Source organism: Neomonachus schauinslandi, chromosome X (assembly GCF_002201575.2).
Source record: "Neomonachus schauinslandi chromosome X, ASM220157v2, whole genome shotgun sequence".
Lineage (NCBI taxonomy): Eukaryota > Metazoa > Chordata > Mammalia > Carnivora > Phocidae > Neomonachus > Neomonachus schauinslandi.
In genome coordinates, this window is record NC_058419.1 from 85,305,878 (window position 1) to 85,324,376 (window position 18,499).

At 40.7% G+C, this 18,499-nt stretch overlaps 1 protein-coding gene across 1 annotated transcript in view; it reads right to left on the minus strand.

Moving 5' to 3' along the window:
- ZNF81 (zinc finger protein 81) overlaps positions 1-18,499 on the minus strand; it is a 91,665-nt gene that overhangs the window by 27,578 nt on the left and 45,588 nt on the right. The window lies entirely within an intron of this gene.

Below are 18,499 nucleotides of genomic sequence, written 5' to 3' on the forward strand. Positions count from 1 at the left end.
AATCAGGTATTTACTGGAAGAGAACTGACAATTAGAAGAAGGGATGGCACTGGATGGGTTTACCAAGTTTACAGCCTTCAGCTTGTAAAAAGACCTAGTCATGCCATGCAGGGTAACTGCAATTCCACTAGAAAAACTCCAGTCTTAACTGAACTTGAAGAATCAAAGGAGAGTTTTGCAGTCGTCATGACCACCAGAAAGACAAATTCACACAGAAAAAGGTGCCTGAGATCTATGTGTTAACTCTTCCTAATCTCTGGTTGAGTAAATAAATTAACTAAATTTGAGTTACCACACACCATAGAGGAGACAGTTGCCAATATGAGTCCAGCCAAATTAAGTGCTTGCTAAACCAAATGAAAAAAAATCAGCGATCTTCAGGGGAACTAAACAGAATTCAAAATGTCTACAATATATGATTCACAACAACCAAGATACAGTTGAAAATAATCAACATAGAAAGAAACAGAAAGGTATTGAGAGAAATAAAAGAAGTTCAAGAGGAAATGCAATCAGAGACTGACCCTGAACTGATTTAAATGCCGGAATTAGCAGTAAAGGATTTTAAACCAGCTATCTATAAGTATGCTCAAGAACATAAAGAAAAATATGTTCACAGTGAAAGAATAATAGGATAGTTCAACTGAGAAGAACTATAAAAATAACCATCTAGATTACTATGAACAATTATATGCGAACAAACTGGATGACCTAGAAGAAGTGGATAAATTCCTAGAAACACACAACCTACCAAGACTGAATCATGAAAAGATAGAAAATCTAAACAGACTGAATACTAATAAGACTGAATCAGTAATCAAAAACCTCCCAACAAAGAAAAGTCCAGAATCAAACCGCTTCACTAAGAATTCCACCAAACAGGGCGCCTGGGTGGCTCAGTTGATTAAGCGACTGCCTTCGGCTCAGGTCATGATCCCGGAGTCCTGGGATCGAGTCCCACGTCGGGCTCCCGGCTCAGTGGGGAGCCTGCTTCTCCCTCTGACCCTATCCCCTCTCATGCTGTTTCTCTCTCTCTCTCTCAAATAAATAAATAAAATATTTAAAAAAAAAAGAATTCCACCAAACATTCAAAGAAGAATACCAATCCTTCTCAAACTCTTCCAAAAAACAGAAGAGAAGGGAACACTTTGAAATTCATCTAACAAGGTCAAAATTACCCTGATACCAAAACCAGACAAGGACACCACAAGACAAGAAAATTACAGCTAAATATCCCTGATGAATACAGATGCAAAAGTCCTCAACAAAATATTACCAAAATGAATTCCACAATACATTAAAAGAACCCTACAAATTGATCAAATGGGATTCCAGTGCTATAAGGATGGTTCAACATCTGTAAATCAATCAATGTGACACACCACATTAATAAAATAAAGGATAAAAATCATATTATCATCTCAATAGATGCAGAAAAAGCATTTAACAAAGTTCAACATCCATTTATGATAAAAACTCTCAGCAAAGCAGGCATAGAGAGATGGTATCTCAACACAATAAAAACCATATATGACAAGCACACAGCTAACATCATAATCAACAGTGGAAAGCTGAAAGCTTTTCTAAGATCAGAAACAAGACAAAGATGCCCGCTCTTGCCACTTTTATTCAAGAGTATTGGAAGTCCTAGCCAGAGCAATTAGGCAAGAAAAAGAAATAAAAGGCATCCAAATCGAAAAGGAAGATGGAAAACTGTCACTATTTGCAGATGACATCGTATTATATATAGAAAACCCTAAAGACTCCACCAAAAAATCTGTTAGAACTAAAAAATGAATTCAATGAAGTTGCAGGACACAAAAATCAATATACAAAAACAATGGATCGTGGATCACCACATCAAAAACTAATGATGTATTGTATGGTGACTAACATAATATAATAAAATTTTTAAAAAAATCTGTTGTGTTTCTATACACTAATAATGAATTACCAGAAAAAGAAATTAAGAAAACAATCCCATTTATAACTGCATTAAGAAAAATACCTATGTTAAAAAAAAGAAAAAGAAAAATACCTAGGAATAAATTATCCAAGGATGTAAAAGAACTATACATTGAAAATTATAACACATTGATGAAAGAAACTAAATAAAACAAGTAAACAGAAAGATATTCTGTGCTCATGGATAGGAAGAATTAATACTGTTAAGATATTACCAAATTACCAAATATTACATTACCAAAAGCAATCTACAGATTCACTGCAATCCCTGTCAAAATTCCAATGGCATTTTTCAGAGAAATAGAACAAACCTAAAATACTTATGGAACCACAAAAGACCCTAAATAGCCAAAGCAATCTTCAGAAAGAACAAAGCTGGAGGTATCACAACCTGGATTTCAAACTGTATTACAAAGCTATAACAATCAAAACAGTATGATGTTAGCATAAAAACAGACACTTTAAATCAATTGAACAGAAGACAGAGCCCATAAATTAGCCCACCCCTATACGGTCATTAATTTACAACAAAAGGGATAAAAATATACAGTGGAGAAAAGAAAATCTTTTCAATAAATGGTGTTGAGAAAACTGGACAACTACATGCAAAACAATGAAACTGGGCCACCTTCTTACACCATACACAAAAATAAATTCAAAACGGATTAAAGACTTAAATGTGGGACCTGAAACCATAAAACCCATAGAAGAAAACATAGGCAATAATCTCTTTGACATCAGTCTAAGCAACATTTTTTGTAGCTACGTCTCCTCAGGCAAGGAAAACAAAAGCAAACATAAACTATTGAGACTACACCAAAATAAAAAGCTTATGCACAGCAAAGGAAACCATCAACAAAACAAAAAGGCAGCCTAGTGAATGTGAGAAGATATTTGCAAATGATATATCCAATAAGGTGTTATATCCAAAATACATAAAGAACTTATAAAACTCAATCCCAAAAAAACCCCACCAAATAATCTGATTTATCAATAGGCAGAAGACCAGAATAGAAATTCTTCCAAAAAAGACATCCATGAAAAGATGCTCAACATCACTGATCATCAGGGAAATGCAAATCAAAACCACAGTGAGATATCACCTTATACCCTTCAGAATGGCTAGAATAAAAAAGAAATAACAAGTGGTGAGGATGTGGAGAAACAGGAATCCTTGTGTACTGTTGGTGGGAATGTAAACTGGTGCAGCCACTGGGAAAAATAATGTGGAGGCTCCTCAAAAAATTAAAAATATGATCCAGCAATTCCACTACTGGGTATTTACCCAAAGAAAATGAAATCACTAATTCAAAAAGATATATGCTCCTTTGTTAACTGCAGCATTATTTACAAGGGCCAAGATATGGAAGCAATCCAAGTGTCCATCGATAGATGAATGGATAAAGAAGATGTGGTATATAAAATGACATATTACTCAGCCATAAGAACGAGTGAGATCTTGTCATCTGTGACAACATGGATGGACCTAGAGGGTATTATGGCAAGTAAAGTAAGTCAGACAGAGAATACAAATACCATATGACTTCACTTATATGTGGAATCTAAAAAACAAGACAAATGAACAAACAAAAAAACAGACTCTTAAATATAGAGAACAAACTGGTGGTTGCCAGAAGGGAGATGAGAGGGGAGATGGGTGAAATAGATAAAGGGGATTAAGAGGTACAAACTTACAGTTATAAAATAAATAAGTCATGAGATGAAAAGTACAGCAAAGGAAATACAGTCAATGATACTGTAATAATGTATGGTGACTACACTTATTGTACTGAGTGTGGACTAAGGTATAGAATTGTTGAATCAAGACTGCATACCTGAAACTAACATGATATTTTATGTTAGTTATATTTCTATTTCATTTTTTTAAAGATTTTATTTATTTATCTGAGAGAGAGAGAGAGCAGAGAGAGAGAGAGAGCATGGGTGGGGGTGAGGGGCAGAGGGAGCGGGACAAGCAGACTTCCCGCCGAGCAGGGAGCCCGATGCGGGGCTTGATCCCAGGACCCTGGGATCATGACCTGGGCCGAAGGCAGACACTTTAACCGACCGAGCCACCCAGGCGCCATGTAGTTATATTTCAATTTTTAAAAAAGGAAAAACAAAAAACAAAAAACAAACAAACAAAAACCCTAAAAGTGCCATAGAAGAAAACATAAGAGAATATCTTTGCAACACTGGGTCAAGCAAGGATTTCTTGACATAGTACAAAAAACAATAAATATAAAAGAAAATTTGGATAAATGGGACCTTACCAAAATTAAAACTTCTGCTCATCAAAAGATGCCATTAAGAAAATGAAAAATCAAGACACAGCCTGGGAGAAAATATTTGCAATACATACACAAAACACCCATAGTTAGAATGTAGAAAGAACTCCTACATGGGTATTAGGGAGGGCACATACTGCATGGAGCACTGGGTGTTATACGCAAACAATGAATCAACGGAACACTACATCAAAAACTAATGATGTACTGTATGGTGACTAACATAACATGATAAAATAAAAAAAATATTCTAGGGGCGCCTGGGTGGCTCAGTCGTTAAGCATCTGCCTTCGGCTCAGGTCATGATCCCAGGGTCCTGGGATCAAGCCCCACATCGGGCTCCCTGCTCGGCAGGAAGCCTGCTTCTCCCTCTCCTCCTGCTTGTGTTCCCTCTCTCGCTGTGTCTCTCTCTGTCAAATAAATAAATAAAATCTTTAAAAAAAAAAATTCTAAAACGATGATGTTAGTTCAAAAAAAAAAAAGAACTCCTACAAAGTAATAACAAAAAAGACACATAATCCAACTTTTTTAAATGGGCAAAATCCTTGAACAGACACCAAAAAAGATCTACAAATGGCCAATAAAGCGTATGAAAAGATGTTCAACAGCTTTATCCATGATAACCAAACACTAGAAACATTCAAAATGTTCATCGGCAGGTGACTGCATATACAAATTGTGCTATATTCATACAACGGAATACTCAGCAATAAAAGGGAAAGAGCTGGTGACAGACACAACCTGAATGACTCTCCAAAATATTCTATTCATTTAGAAATAGAAGCCAAACACAGACCAAATGATAATCAAGAACAAGCAGAGCTAATCTATAGGGATTAAAATTCTTAAAAATGGCTGCCTCAGGGGTAGGATATTGACTGGTCAAGAGGGTGATGGACCTGTTCTGTATTTTAGTTTGAGTGGTGGTTACATAGATATATCTGTCAAAACTCATCAAACTATATATAATTCAATGTCTTTCAAATATAACTCGGTTTCAAAAAACACAGAAAACAAAAGTGCATGTTAGAAATATATTTAGGGTACCCTGTGGGCCCCAAAGAGAAAGTAGTTCTACTGGAGGTGTAGGTTTAGGGTCCTTAGAGGTGGTAGCATTTAAACAGAATTTTGGGGGGGGTAAGTAAGTATGACGGAGATAAATGGGGGAAAATATTTTCTAAGAAAGATAAAGAGAAAGGTGTGGAGAAAGGAAAATACATGGTAATTAAGGAAAAAAGGAATAGCTCTGTAAAAAGGAGAGAAGACTGTAAAATATGTCAGGCAGGTGATTATAAGAAAAAAAATCCAGGAAGTATGCTAGAGTCTGATCATGAAAACAGTGTAAATTCTTTTCATAATACAGTCGTACCTTGTTTTATCGGGCTTCACTTAATTGCATTTTTTACAAATTGAAGGTCTGTTGCAACCCTGCATTGAGCAAATCTATCGGCGCCATTTTTCCAGCAGCATTTGCTCATTTTGTGTCTGTGTCACATTTTGGTAATTCTCGCAGTATTTCAAACTTTTTAATTATTATTTTCTTTGTTATGGTGATCTGAGATCAGTGATCTTGGATGTCACTATTGTAACTGTTTTGCAGTGCCATGAACTACGTCCATATAAGACAGCGAACTTAACTGATAAATGTGTGTGTTCTGACTGCTCCACTCACCAGCCATCCCCCTCATCTCTCTCCCTCTCCCTGGGCCTCCCTATTCCCTGAGACACAACAGTATTGAAATCAGACCCATTAATAACCGTACAATGGCCTCCAAGTGTTCAAGTGGAAGGAAAACTCACACGTCTCTCACTTTAGACCCAAAGCTAGGCCTCTTGCCCCAGTTAGCCAAGTTGTGAACGCAAAGACAAGTTCTTGAAGGAAACTAAAAGTGCTCCTTTAGTGAACGCAGGAATGATAAGAAAGCGAAACAACCTTCTTGCTGATGTGGAGAAAGTTGTAGTAGTCTGGGAAAGAAGACCAAATCAGCAAACGCATTCCCTTAAGCCAAAGCCTACTCCAGAGCAAGGCCCCAACTCTCTTCAATTCTGTGAAAGCTGACAGAGGTGAGGAGGCTGCAGAAGAAAGGTCTGAAGCTAGGGTTCATGAGGTGCAAAGAAAGAAGTTGTCTCCTTAACATAAAAGCGCCAGGGGTTGGCTGCCCAGTGCTGATGGAGGAGCTGCAGCAAGGTATCCCGAAGATCCAGGTAATAAGAGCATTCACGAAGATGGCTACATTAAAAAACACATCTTAACGTAGATGAAACAGCCTTCTGTTTGAAAGAAGATGCCAGCTGGGACTTTCAGAGCTAGAGAGACGTCAATGCCTGGCTTCAAAGCTTCAGAGGCCAGGCTGACTCTCTTGTTAGAGGCCAATGCAGCTGGTGACTTTAGGTTGAAGCCAGTGCTCATTTACCATTCTGAAAATCCCAGGGCTCTTAAGAATGATGCTAAATCGGGGCGCCTGGGTGGCTCAGTCGGTTAAGCGGCTGCCTTCAGCTCAGGTCATGAGCCCAGGGTCCTGGGATCGAGCCCCGCGTCGGGCTCCCTGCTCAGCGGGGAGCCTGCTTCTCCCTCTCCCACTCCCCCTGCTTGTGATCCCTCTCTCACGGTGTCTCTCTCTGTCAAATAAATAAAATCTTAAAAAAAAAATTAAAAAAAAAAAAAAAAGAAATCCACTTTGTAAGACTATAGCTGCCAGAGATGGTGACTCCTCTGATGGATCTGGGCAAAGTAAATTGAAAACCTTCTGGAAAGGATTCACCATTTTAGATGCCATTAAGAACATTCATGATTCATGGGAAGAGGTCAAAATATCAACATAACAGGAGTTAAGAAGATGTTGATTCCAACCTGCCCTCATGGATGACCTTGAGGGGTTCAAGACTTCAGTGGAGGAAGTAACTGCAGATGTGGAGAAATAGCACAAGAGAACTAGAATTAGAAGTGGAGCCTGAAGATGTCAGAGAATTGCAGTCTCACGATGAAACTTTAATGGGTGAGGAGCTGCTTCTTATGGATAAGCAAAGAAAATGGCTTTACATAAGCTCTACACCCACCAGAGGGTGTGAACTCATGATCTCGAGATCAAGAGTCACATGCTTTACTGACTGAGCCAGCCAGGTGCCCCAGCAAGTGGCTTCTTGAGATGGAATCTACTCCTGGTGAAGATGCTGTGAAGATCATTGAAATGACAACAAAGGGTTCAGAATATGACATAAATTTAGTTGATAGAGCAGCGGCAGGGTTTGGGAGGACTGACTCCAATTTTGAAAGAAATTCTACTGTGGGTAGAATGCTATCAAACAGCATCACATGCTACACAAAAATCATTTGTGAAAGGAAGAGTCAATCGACGCAGCAAACTTCATTGTTGTCTTGTTTTAAGAAATTGCCACAGCCACCCCGACCTTCAGCATCCACCACCCTGATCAGTCAACAGCCATCAACACTGAGGTAAGATCCTCCATTGGCAAAAAGATTATGACTCGCTGAAAGCTCCGGGTGATGGTCAGCATTTTTTAGCAATAAAGTATTTTTTAATTAAGGTATGTACATTTTTTTAGACAGAATGGTATTGCACCCTCTGTAGACTACAGTATAGTGTAAACATAACTTTTATATGCACAGGGAATCCAAAAAATTCATTTGACTCGCTTTGTTGCAATATTCCTTTTATTGCAATGGTCTGGATCCAAACCTGAGAGATCTCCAAGGTATGCCTGTAGATCACCATTGAAGTGTTTTATATATCAGGAAAGAGATATGACTTGAGTTTCATATTAAAATGATTATCTTTCTGGGGCACCTGGGTGGCTCAGTCGGTTAAGCATCTGCCTTCAGCTCATGATCTCAGGGTCCTGGGATCAAGTCCCACGTCAGGCTCCCCGCTCAGCAGGGAGTCTGCTTGTTTTTCTCCCTCTGCCCCTCCCCCTGCCTGTGGGTGCTCTCTCTCTCTCTAATAAAATCTTTTTTAAAATTCTAAAAAATGATTATCTTTCCTCTAAGTACTGCACTTTAGGATAAATAGTGGGTTATAGAACTTTATTCTTTGCAGAAGTATTCCAGCTAACAGGTGCTGATAAAAGCAGAGATCTTCAAAGGGTGGAAAACTATCAGGTGAAAGACTGAAGGAACTTTACAATCTAGATCAGGTTGATGACCCCTGAACACACGGAGAGAGATAACCAGGCATTACATGCCTCCAGCAAGCATTCACCACCACCTATGAAGTATTCTTGCCAAAAAAATTAAATCTCAATTGATCAGGCCTCTAGGTTCATCAGTTCAAATTAAAATGGAGATACAGGAACTGTTAAATAAACAACCATCAGAATACAATTAGCAAATTCCCAAACTGTGGGACCTAGGTCGGGGCAAAGGGCTCAGTTTCTTCAGCAAATAAATAGCAAGGGGAAAAACACAAGGGAGGAGAAAGTGTCAGACCTGTTACAAATTAAAAGGGACTTGAGAGACTATTGAGAGACAATTCTCCAGGCGTCTCACATTTCTGCATGCCTTGCAAGCAGCCTCACTGACTGCCTTTTTTTTCTGAACTTCAGAGAGAGAGAGAGAGCATGCACATGAACTGGGGGGAAGGGGCAGAGGGAGAAGCAGATTCCCTGCTGAGCATGGAGCCTAACTCAGGGCTTGATCCCAGGACCCTGGGATCATGACCTGAGCCAAAGACAGATGCTCAACTGACTGAGCCACCCAGGCCCCCCCCCCCCCCCCCCCCCCGCCGAACTGTCTTTTCAAGCATGTTTATACAGCAAACAGCCTTAAAAGATATAGTCCCCCAACTCCAGAGCAAGGGACAGGTTATATAAATTATACTCAAGGTAATGTCCGGTGCCTGGGTGGCTCAGCAGGAAGGCTCAGCCTCTCCCTCTGCTGCTCCCCCTGCTTGTGCTCTCTATCTCCCTCTCTCTGTCAAATAAATAAATAAAATCTTTTTTAAAAAGATAATTTCTCCTTCCGGGCAAAGATCAGGCAGGCTTACTGCTCATTATGAAAGATTTGGGGTCCATAGGTTTGGGGGTTCCTCCCATATAATGGAACCCACTGCATGTGCAAGTATCCTCTGGCCCTCTTTGTGTCACCCTGTGGAAACTGGGGCTTCGAGAAGTGGCAAATGTTCACAGTGACTCCCACGACTGTCCTGAGTGTTCAAAAGTCCTGTGTCTCTGACTCAGCAGTCTCATGTCTTCTGCCAGCCTCCATGAAACCGTGGCAGGCTAAGTTGTTAGCTTGCAAATGGGATAAAATTTCAGACCCTTCACAGTTCTTTGGAGGTTTGGGTGATTAGGAATGGTTTTGCCCAGAGATGTGGCTTTCTGGAAAAGGAAGAATGAGGGCCTCGTGGGCCTCTCTGGTAGACAGAATGATGACCCTACCACCGCCACTATAAAGATGTTTACATCCTAATCCCTGGGACCTGGGACCTTTGAGGGAAGTCCATGGGAGCCAGCAATGAATATGCTGACCTTATGAAGGTTCCCCTGTCACACAAAACTTATATTAAGTGAATATGTATGCTCTTCTCTTATTGATCTGTCTTTGTCAGTTTCATTTTCAGACCCAGCCGGGGACCCTAAGAAGGTCAAGGAAAACTTTTTTCTCCCTTATGCTATCATGAAAATGGGCAGCGAGTGCCCCCAGATTAAAGTGGGTATCCTAAAAAGAAAAAGGTGCCACTGTCCTCAGAAAGCATGAGTTAGCCAATGGGCACAGCTAGAAAGCAACGTGGCTGTGTCTACGGAATCGAGGCATCCCTGAAGTTAAAACATGAGGACCTAGCCACCTGACACAGTCCTCTGTGCATCCTGAAAACATAAGATGTTCATTTGGGTAAGCCCTGAGTAGCCGCTCCATGGTTCAAACCCAAAGGTAAACATAAAGACTTGCTGGCTGGCATGGATCCACCCTCCCACTCTATGCCTCACCCCTTCCTCTCTTTCGACCCTGAACTCAGCTGCTTTGAAGAAATGATTAGGGGTGGGCCAGAGGCTCTCTGTTCCCAAGAGGGACCAAAGGCCATACATACCCCCCGAGTACTCTGGAGAACTTCAGGGATGGGAGCGCTCAGATTTTTAAAGCTCTGTTGGAGACAGGTACCTGAGACCATCCTATCTGATCTCAAGAGGGCAAGGGAACACGCAAATTCAACCGATGGGGTTTTGGTATGGATTAGCGAGCAAAGGAAGGTAAAGTGACGGGGGTGCGGGGTGGAGGGGCTTTGGGCCAATTCAGGGTACAGTCATTGTGGCTTCCATGGCTAAACGCATCACTGGTATGGTGTTTCATGGGCTTGTTCTGTGAATGTTCATAAAGTCCAAAGGGGGTCCCTCCCATTCAGGGACTGCTCTAGGTAGACATGGTAGTGGGACATGCAAATTGCTCCCCAACCTATCTCCCTATCCTCTCCCAGGTGGCCCAAGAGAAACAGCAGAGAATCCCTGGAGGACAAAGGGAAGTCACTGCCTTAAGTTTTCTTTTCTGTCCCAGTGGAGTTGGAAGACGCTCTTCCATGGGTCTCTCATGCTGTGCTGGGTAGGACAAGAAAGCAAGGCTCTAAACGCTTGTTTCCTGGCATTTCTCAGGTTCGTGTGTGTGGCGAGCAACTTTGAAGCTGGTTTCCAGGCTGCTAGTAAGCAGCAGATTACCCAGGCTCTGTCGTGCAACTCATTGCCTGTGGAGACAGCTGTCAAGGACAACCTGAGTTGCCCCTGGGAGAACTACAGCTTGGGGTAAGGTTAAAAACATGGAAAAATGCTCCACGTCACTCACCATCAGGGAAATACAAATCAAAATCACAATGAGATACCACCTTATACCAGCTAAAATGGCAAAAATTAACAAGACAGGAAACAACAAATGTTGGAGAGGTTGTGGAGAAAGGGGAACCCTCTTACACTATTGGTGGGAATGTAAGCTGGTGCAGCCACTCTGGAAAACAGTATGGAGGTTCCTCAAGATGTTAAAAATAGAGCTACCCTGTGACCCAGCAATTGCACTACTGGGTATTTACCCCAAAGATACAGATGTAGTGAGAAGAAGGGGCACCTGCACCCCAATGTTCATAGCAGCAATGTCCACAGTAGCCAAACTGTGGAAGGAGCCAAGATGTCCTTCCATAGATGAATGGATAAAGAAGATGTGGTTTATATATACAATGGAATATTACTCAGCCATCAGAAAGGATGAATGTCTACTACTTACATTGACATGGATGGGACTGGAGGGGATGATGCTAAGTGAAATAAGTCAAGCAGGGAAAGACAATTATCATATGGTTTCACTCAAATGTGGAACATAAGGAATAGCGCGGAGGACCACAGGGGAAGGGAGGGAAAACTGAATGGGAAGAAATCAGAGAGGGACACAAACAATGAGAGATTCTTGACTCCAGGGAAAAAAAGGGGGGGGGGGGGGAAGGGGGGGGGGGGGGGGGGGGGGGGTAGCTAGGTGATGGACATTCAGGAGGGCACATGATTTGATGAGCACTGGGCGTTATATGCAAGTAATGAATCATTGAACACTACATCAAAAACTAATGATGTAGTATATGTTGGCTAATTGAATTTAAATTAAAAAAAAATTAAAAATAAAAACATGGAACTTCCCCTGTAACCAAAACAGAGACCCTTCCCCCTTCCCTTAGAGCATTTCCTTAAGAAAATTGGATATATATGTAAATCTTTAAAAAGGCTAAATCAGCCTTTTGTCAGCATTACAACCCAGGAATGTTTTTCTTGGGGGTCTGGAAGCCATTGCTTTGAAATGGAAACATCAAGGAAGACAGTGTTCCTACCCCCCACCCCCACCGCCCCTTGTGCTGGGAGCTTAGCCTAGGCACCTGGCTCTAAGATGTACTATCTGCTTGTCAATGAGATGGGGAAATTTGGTTTTGCCTCTTAGATGAAGGCAATTAACTAGCACAAATGGCCATTCCAATTACCAGGTGAATTTAGGATGAACTATGCAAGAATGAATAGCAAATGGTACTATCAGGTCCTCTTCATGAGGACTTGTTACCATTTATCTTGAAAACATGCAGATAATGGACTGTATCTGCTCAGCTACAAAAGAGAGTGAGATTTCGTTCTGTCTTTGCCATCTCTTTAGCAGATTACCCATAATGCAAATCACAGTCTGGTTTAATACTCAGAAATAAAATTCTCTTCTTTCCTTTTTTTACATTTGTAGAAAGAATTCCCTCGATTGCCAGGAGATTTTATTTTTAATTTTCCCCAACAATCTGCTGATAAGGATGGGATGGCCTTAAAGTTCCTGAACTGAGGGGCACCTGGGTGGCTCGGTTAGTTAAGCGTCTGACTCTTGGTTTCCGCTCAGGTCATGATCTCGGGGTCTTGAGATCAAGCCCTGTGTCAGGTTCTGCGCTCAGTGCGGAGTCTGCTTGAGATCTTTCCCCCACCCTCCCCCTTCTCCCTCTGCTTCTACCCACGCCACCCCAGCCACCGCTCTCTCTCCAAAAAAAAAAAAAAAAAAAAAAATCTTGAACTGAGTAGAGCTGAAGGTGAATTATAAAATATCTCCCTTCTAGCTCTGCACATTTTTCAAATACTAGCTGGACAAATCATGCTCTCCAATTCTAGATTTTCCTTGAGTAAACATGTATAATACAGGACCTAAAATCCATCAGGATCACCACTAGATTTGATGGTGGAAAAATATGGTAAGCCAGGAATGTTGCCTGCAGGTCTTTCTCTTCAAGAGCTAATGTATCCCCATATAACATTTGGAATGGAATCTATTTGGAATGAGAATCCAGTATTACAGTGGCCTGAGGATAAGGCCTTTGGTTTGAGGGAATTGACTTATCTGTGGTGGTTTTTAGAAAGACCTCATCTTCAGCAAATGAATTATTTATGTTCCTGGGATGAATCTCATTCCAGGGAAAAAGGTAAAAATTATTTGGAAAGAATAAGCAAAACCGAAGAAGAAATGAAAGAATTAAAGCCACTTTTTCTTTACCAAACTCTCCTTTCTCTGCCGTACCCACTCCCTTCCTTGCTCCCCTTCCCTTAGATATCTTTATCCCTTCCTGTCTCAAACTAACTCCTGCTAAGAGGGAAGCTATGGTCTTTGAGATAAGCAGTTCTGTTAATCGGCAGATTTCCCTGTGAAGAGGGACAAGGGTACAACTTTTTGAGCTAGTAATGAATTCTGTGTGCCTCACGCCCTAGCTCCGATTCTATTTCATGCTTCAGCTAGCCTCCACCTCCAGGAATCCCTTCTTACCCACATACCATGTGGCTAGGAAAACAGAGATGATAAAACAACACAGTCAGGGAATAATTGGGAACTTGGATAAAAGACCGTGTCCTCATATGAAGGCAACAGGATAGAGAGTAGCAAGGGCAGTCACTTGGAAAAGACAAACCAAAAAGGTGCTAGGCTGAAAAATACCAACATGGGGATACCATATCCCCCATAAGTGATATCAGAGCATCATCTAATTCTACATTTTTCCTGATTTGGTGAGAAGACAGACAGCCCTTCCTAACCACATAAAGTTGATGTCATTAAGAAGCTGGGACTTGGAAGAGGAAGAATGTCCTTCTACTCTGCCAACGTTACTCATCAAAGGCCTTCTTTTCCTGTGCCCAGGGAAGACCCACAGAAGTTTGCACAAGTACTTGGCAGTGTTTTTGCAGCTTACAACCCCACACATGGGGATGTGCACCGGTTGCTGCACAGAATTCTGCAACCAGCAGGCTTTGCTTGTTTGATGGAACAAGCCCATCAGGATTGGAAGATGACCCACCGCGTCAGGGGGTACCATGGCCAAAAGACTCCAACTATCTATTGCCCCCCCAATCACGGAAAATCTAAGGGCTTGGGGTGCCTGGGTGGCTCAGTCAGTTAAGTGTCTGCCTTCGGCTCAGGTCGTGATCCCGGGGTCCTGTGATCGAGTCCCGCATTGGGCTTCCTGCTCTGTGGGGAGCCAGCTTATGAAACAGGAGAATATATTTGCAAATGACATGTCTGATAAAGGGTTAGTATCCAAAATCTATAAAGAACGTATCAAACTCAACATCCAAAAAACAAATAATTCAATTATGAAATGGGCCGAAGACATGAATAGACACTTTTCCAAAGAAGACATCCAGATGGCCAACAGACACATGAAAAGATGCTCAACATCATTCATCATCAGGGAAATACAAATCAAAGCTACAATGAGATACCACCTCACACCTGTCAGAATGGCTAAAATTAATAACACAAGAAACAGCAGGTGCTGGCAAGGATGTTGGTGGGAATGCAAACTGGTGCAGCCACTCTGGAAAACAATACAGAGATTCCTGAAAAAGTTAAAAATAGATCTATCCTATGACCCGGCAATTCCACTACTAGGTATTTACCCAAAGGATATAAAAATACTGATTCAAAGGGGCACATGCATCCCGAAGTTTATAGCAGCATCATCAACAATAGCCAAACTATGGAGAGAGCCCAAATGTCCATCAACTGATGAATGGATAAAGAAGATGTGGGGGGTGTTGTGTGTGTGTATTCAAAAAGAATGTATATATACACACACACATTAAAAAAGAATGAATCTTGCCATTTGCAACTATGTGGATGGAGCTAGAGTGTATTATGCTAAGCAAAATAAGTCAGTCAAAATACCGTATGATCTCACTCATATGTGGAATTTAATAAAGAAAACAGATGAACATATGGGAAAGGAGAAAGAAAAAGGAAAGAGGGGGAAACATACAAACCATAAGAGACTCTTAATGATAGAGAACAAAGTGAGGGTTGATGGAGGGAGGTGAGTGGGGGATGAGCTAAATGAGTGATGGGTATTAAAGAGGGCGCTTGTTGTGATGAGGACTGGGTGTTGTATATAAGTGATGAATCACTGAATTCTGCTCCTGAAACCAATATTACACTATATGTTAACTAAAATTTAAATAACGAAAAAATAAATTGGAGAAACCTGAAAAAAAAGTTAATCAATGAAGACAACTTTAGATCCTATCAACCTGGAGATGGCATCTACATAATAAAGTTTACTAACTAGCCTTTATCTACCATTAGTTGCCTCCCATAGATTTACCTTCCCACAGTTTGGTGTCATTGGAATCCTAAAACTGTTTTTTTTTGTCCTGTCATTTCTCCATTAATGTATTGTTCTTTGTTGCAGATGCTCTATAAGCCAGAGTTCTAAGCTACCACTTTGTGTTCCTCATTCTCCCTTGGGTATCTCCCATGTATACATGAGATATACATGTTAATAAACTTCTTTTTGTTTTTCTCTTGTTAACCTGTATTTTAGCAAGGGGCTCAGCCAAGAACTTAGAAGGATGGGGCAAAAATTATTTTTTCCTCCCTTCTATAAGGTATTCTAGCGAACTTACTACTATTCCCATATACTGCCTTTCTGTCCTAGTAACAGTAGGGTTATTTCAATTACTTAAGAATCACATTTTACGGGGCGCCTGGGTGGCTCAGTCCTTAAGCGTCTGCCTTTGGCTCAGGTCATGATCCCAGGGTCCTGGGATCGAGCCCCGCATCGGGCTCCCTGCTCAGCGGGAAGCCCACTTCTCCCTCTCCCACTCCCCCTGCTTGTGTTCCCTCTCTCACTGTGTCTCTCTCTGTCAAATAAATAAATAAAATCTTTTTTAAAAATCACATTTTACTAGAAAACAAACATGTTATGTGTTACACTGCTTTTCCTGTACTTCCAATAATGGTCTCCACAATTACATATTTCCAATAGATTCCATATTGTATTCCCAGAATAGACATGATGCAGACTTGTAATTCCAACAACCCAATTATTGGCAGACTAAAGATGGAACCATCTTCATTAGTAAGTTTTTATAATACCAAAGTAAAGTAACTAATGGGCATCAAGATACTCAAGCCCTAAATTTGACACACAATGTTCTGTTAACTGGTTTGATCAAAAGGATCCTTAAAGAGCAAAGAAATCCCTTAACTACACTACAATCATGAGAACTGTAGGAGTAACCCCACTAGCAAATTATTCTCTCACCTTTACTATGGTAGGGATGTGGTTCAATAAAACTACTAATAGCTGTAAAGAGAGTGATGGTAAGTTACATCCAAACTGGTGGAAATCCTTTCAACAGACCCCCTCAAGATCCATATTTTTATATATTGCATATATATAATAAAGGGATCTCCCTTCTATATTTGGAATATGGCAATGCCCTGAGCCTATTTTAATAGCCCCCCCCCCCCAGAATTACAGATGGATGGTTTCTCTTAAGATAACTGAGGCCAAGGCGGGGGGGGGGAATCGGAGGGGGAGACGAACCATGAGAGACGATGGACTCTGAAAAACAAACTGAGGGTTCTAGAGGGGAGGGGGTTGGGGGGATGGGTTAGCCTGGTGATGGGTGTTAAAGAGGGCACGTACTGAATGGAGCACTGGGTGCTATACGCAAACAATGAATCATGGAACACTACATCTAAAACCTAATGATGTAATGTATGGGGATTAAGATAACAATAAAAAAATTAAAAAAAAAGATAACTGAGGCCAATATCAGTTTTCACAACCAGACATGTAATCCTTGAGCCGTTCCGTTATAGAATCTGTTTAAGGGGCCTGTTTGGGGCCAGACAAGGGCAAAAGAAGACTTATCAGAATACAATCCTGGGAGGAACAAGCATAGGCATAGGTACAGTGATCCCTTATGATATTGAGACTTTGAATAATAAACTTAGTGCTTTGAGAGAATTACAAAAACACACAATACAATTGCAAACTGGATTGAATCTTACCATGCAAGATGGTTAAAAGCCACGGGAGCTCAAGTAGGATGGAAATGGAGAACATTTTGCAATTGGACTGTTTGGAATAATTTAATGATAGAACAAAAGATCACCACGAAGGTCTCAGAGCCACCCATCTGTACAGTCAAGAAGCAATTAGCTATCAAATTGCTCCATCACAGCATCACAGTTCAGAGGTACAGGACTGTTCATATTTAAGGGAACAAACAGATATTAGACTATGACTACACCAGAAGGGATAGAAGACTGGTGTAAAAAGGCATCTAATTAATAGACAAATCTGGCATTTATATAAGTGAAATAAGTCAGTCAGAGAAAGACAAACACCGTATGATTTCAGTTACATGTGAAATTTCAGAAACAAAAACAAATGAGCAGAGGGGAAAAAAGAGAGAGGGGGCAAACCAAGAAACAGACTCTTAACTCTAGAGAACAAACTGATGGTTACCAGAGGGCAGGTCGGGGGGGGGGGGTGAAATAGGTGATGGGGATTAAGGAGTGCACTTGTGATGAGCACTGGGTGTTGGATGGAAGTGTTGAATCACCATATTCTACACCTGAAACTAATAGCTCATATTACACTGTACATTAACGAACTGGAATTTAAATAAAAACTTGAAAAAAAGAAGAAAATCTGGCATTTACAGAGACTGCAGAAGATAGGTCTAACATCACTGGGTTACTTTTAGGATGCAAATTCTCTCCATTCCCAGTATGGACAGATAAACAAAAGTGGATGCCTATTATTCATGGAGGTTTGTGTGCCCATCATAATAATATAATTATTGATTTGGACCAATGCAAAAAAATAGCCCATAGGCCGGGTTTTTCCTCAAGACTTAAAACAATTAGGGTCCATTACATGAATCACTGGAAATTCAATGTACACCCTTCAAAAAGTGTCTCATAATAATACACTACATAATGACCATGGGTGTCTTTGTGCTTCACATCTGGGAAATCTTATTTGGAGAGACAGAAGAACTAATGAAGGGCTAAATTATGTAAATGTGATGTTACTTATGGAATGATAGGAACTCAGGAGAAATTCATCGGACCTTTTAAGAAAAAACTCTTCCATTAAAAATTAGATTATCAGGCCTCCAGAGAGCTACTCTTTAAGCTTGGATTGGGTAAGATTTCATAAGGAATTAGAAAACAATACTTAATCATTTGAAAAAGCAAGCAACAGACAACAGTTTGTAAAAGTAATCTGTGAGAATGGGCAATTTTTGCACACAGCTAATCAAGAATGTGCTTTAACTACTGGTAAAACATACTTAAAGGCTGATTCCCTACGGCAAATACTACACTGATTTTTCCACTCGTGCTATGGAAATTTTCATAATGGCTTTGCTTTGTTATTGCGTGGACTTGCTGGATATTTAGGTGGGTGCAAACTACCCAGAGAAAGGTAGAAACTTCAATGGACATACTCAGAAAATTG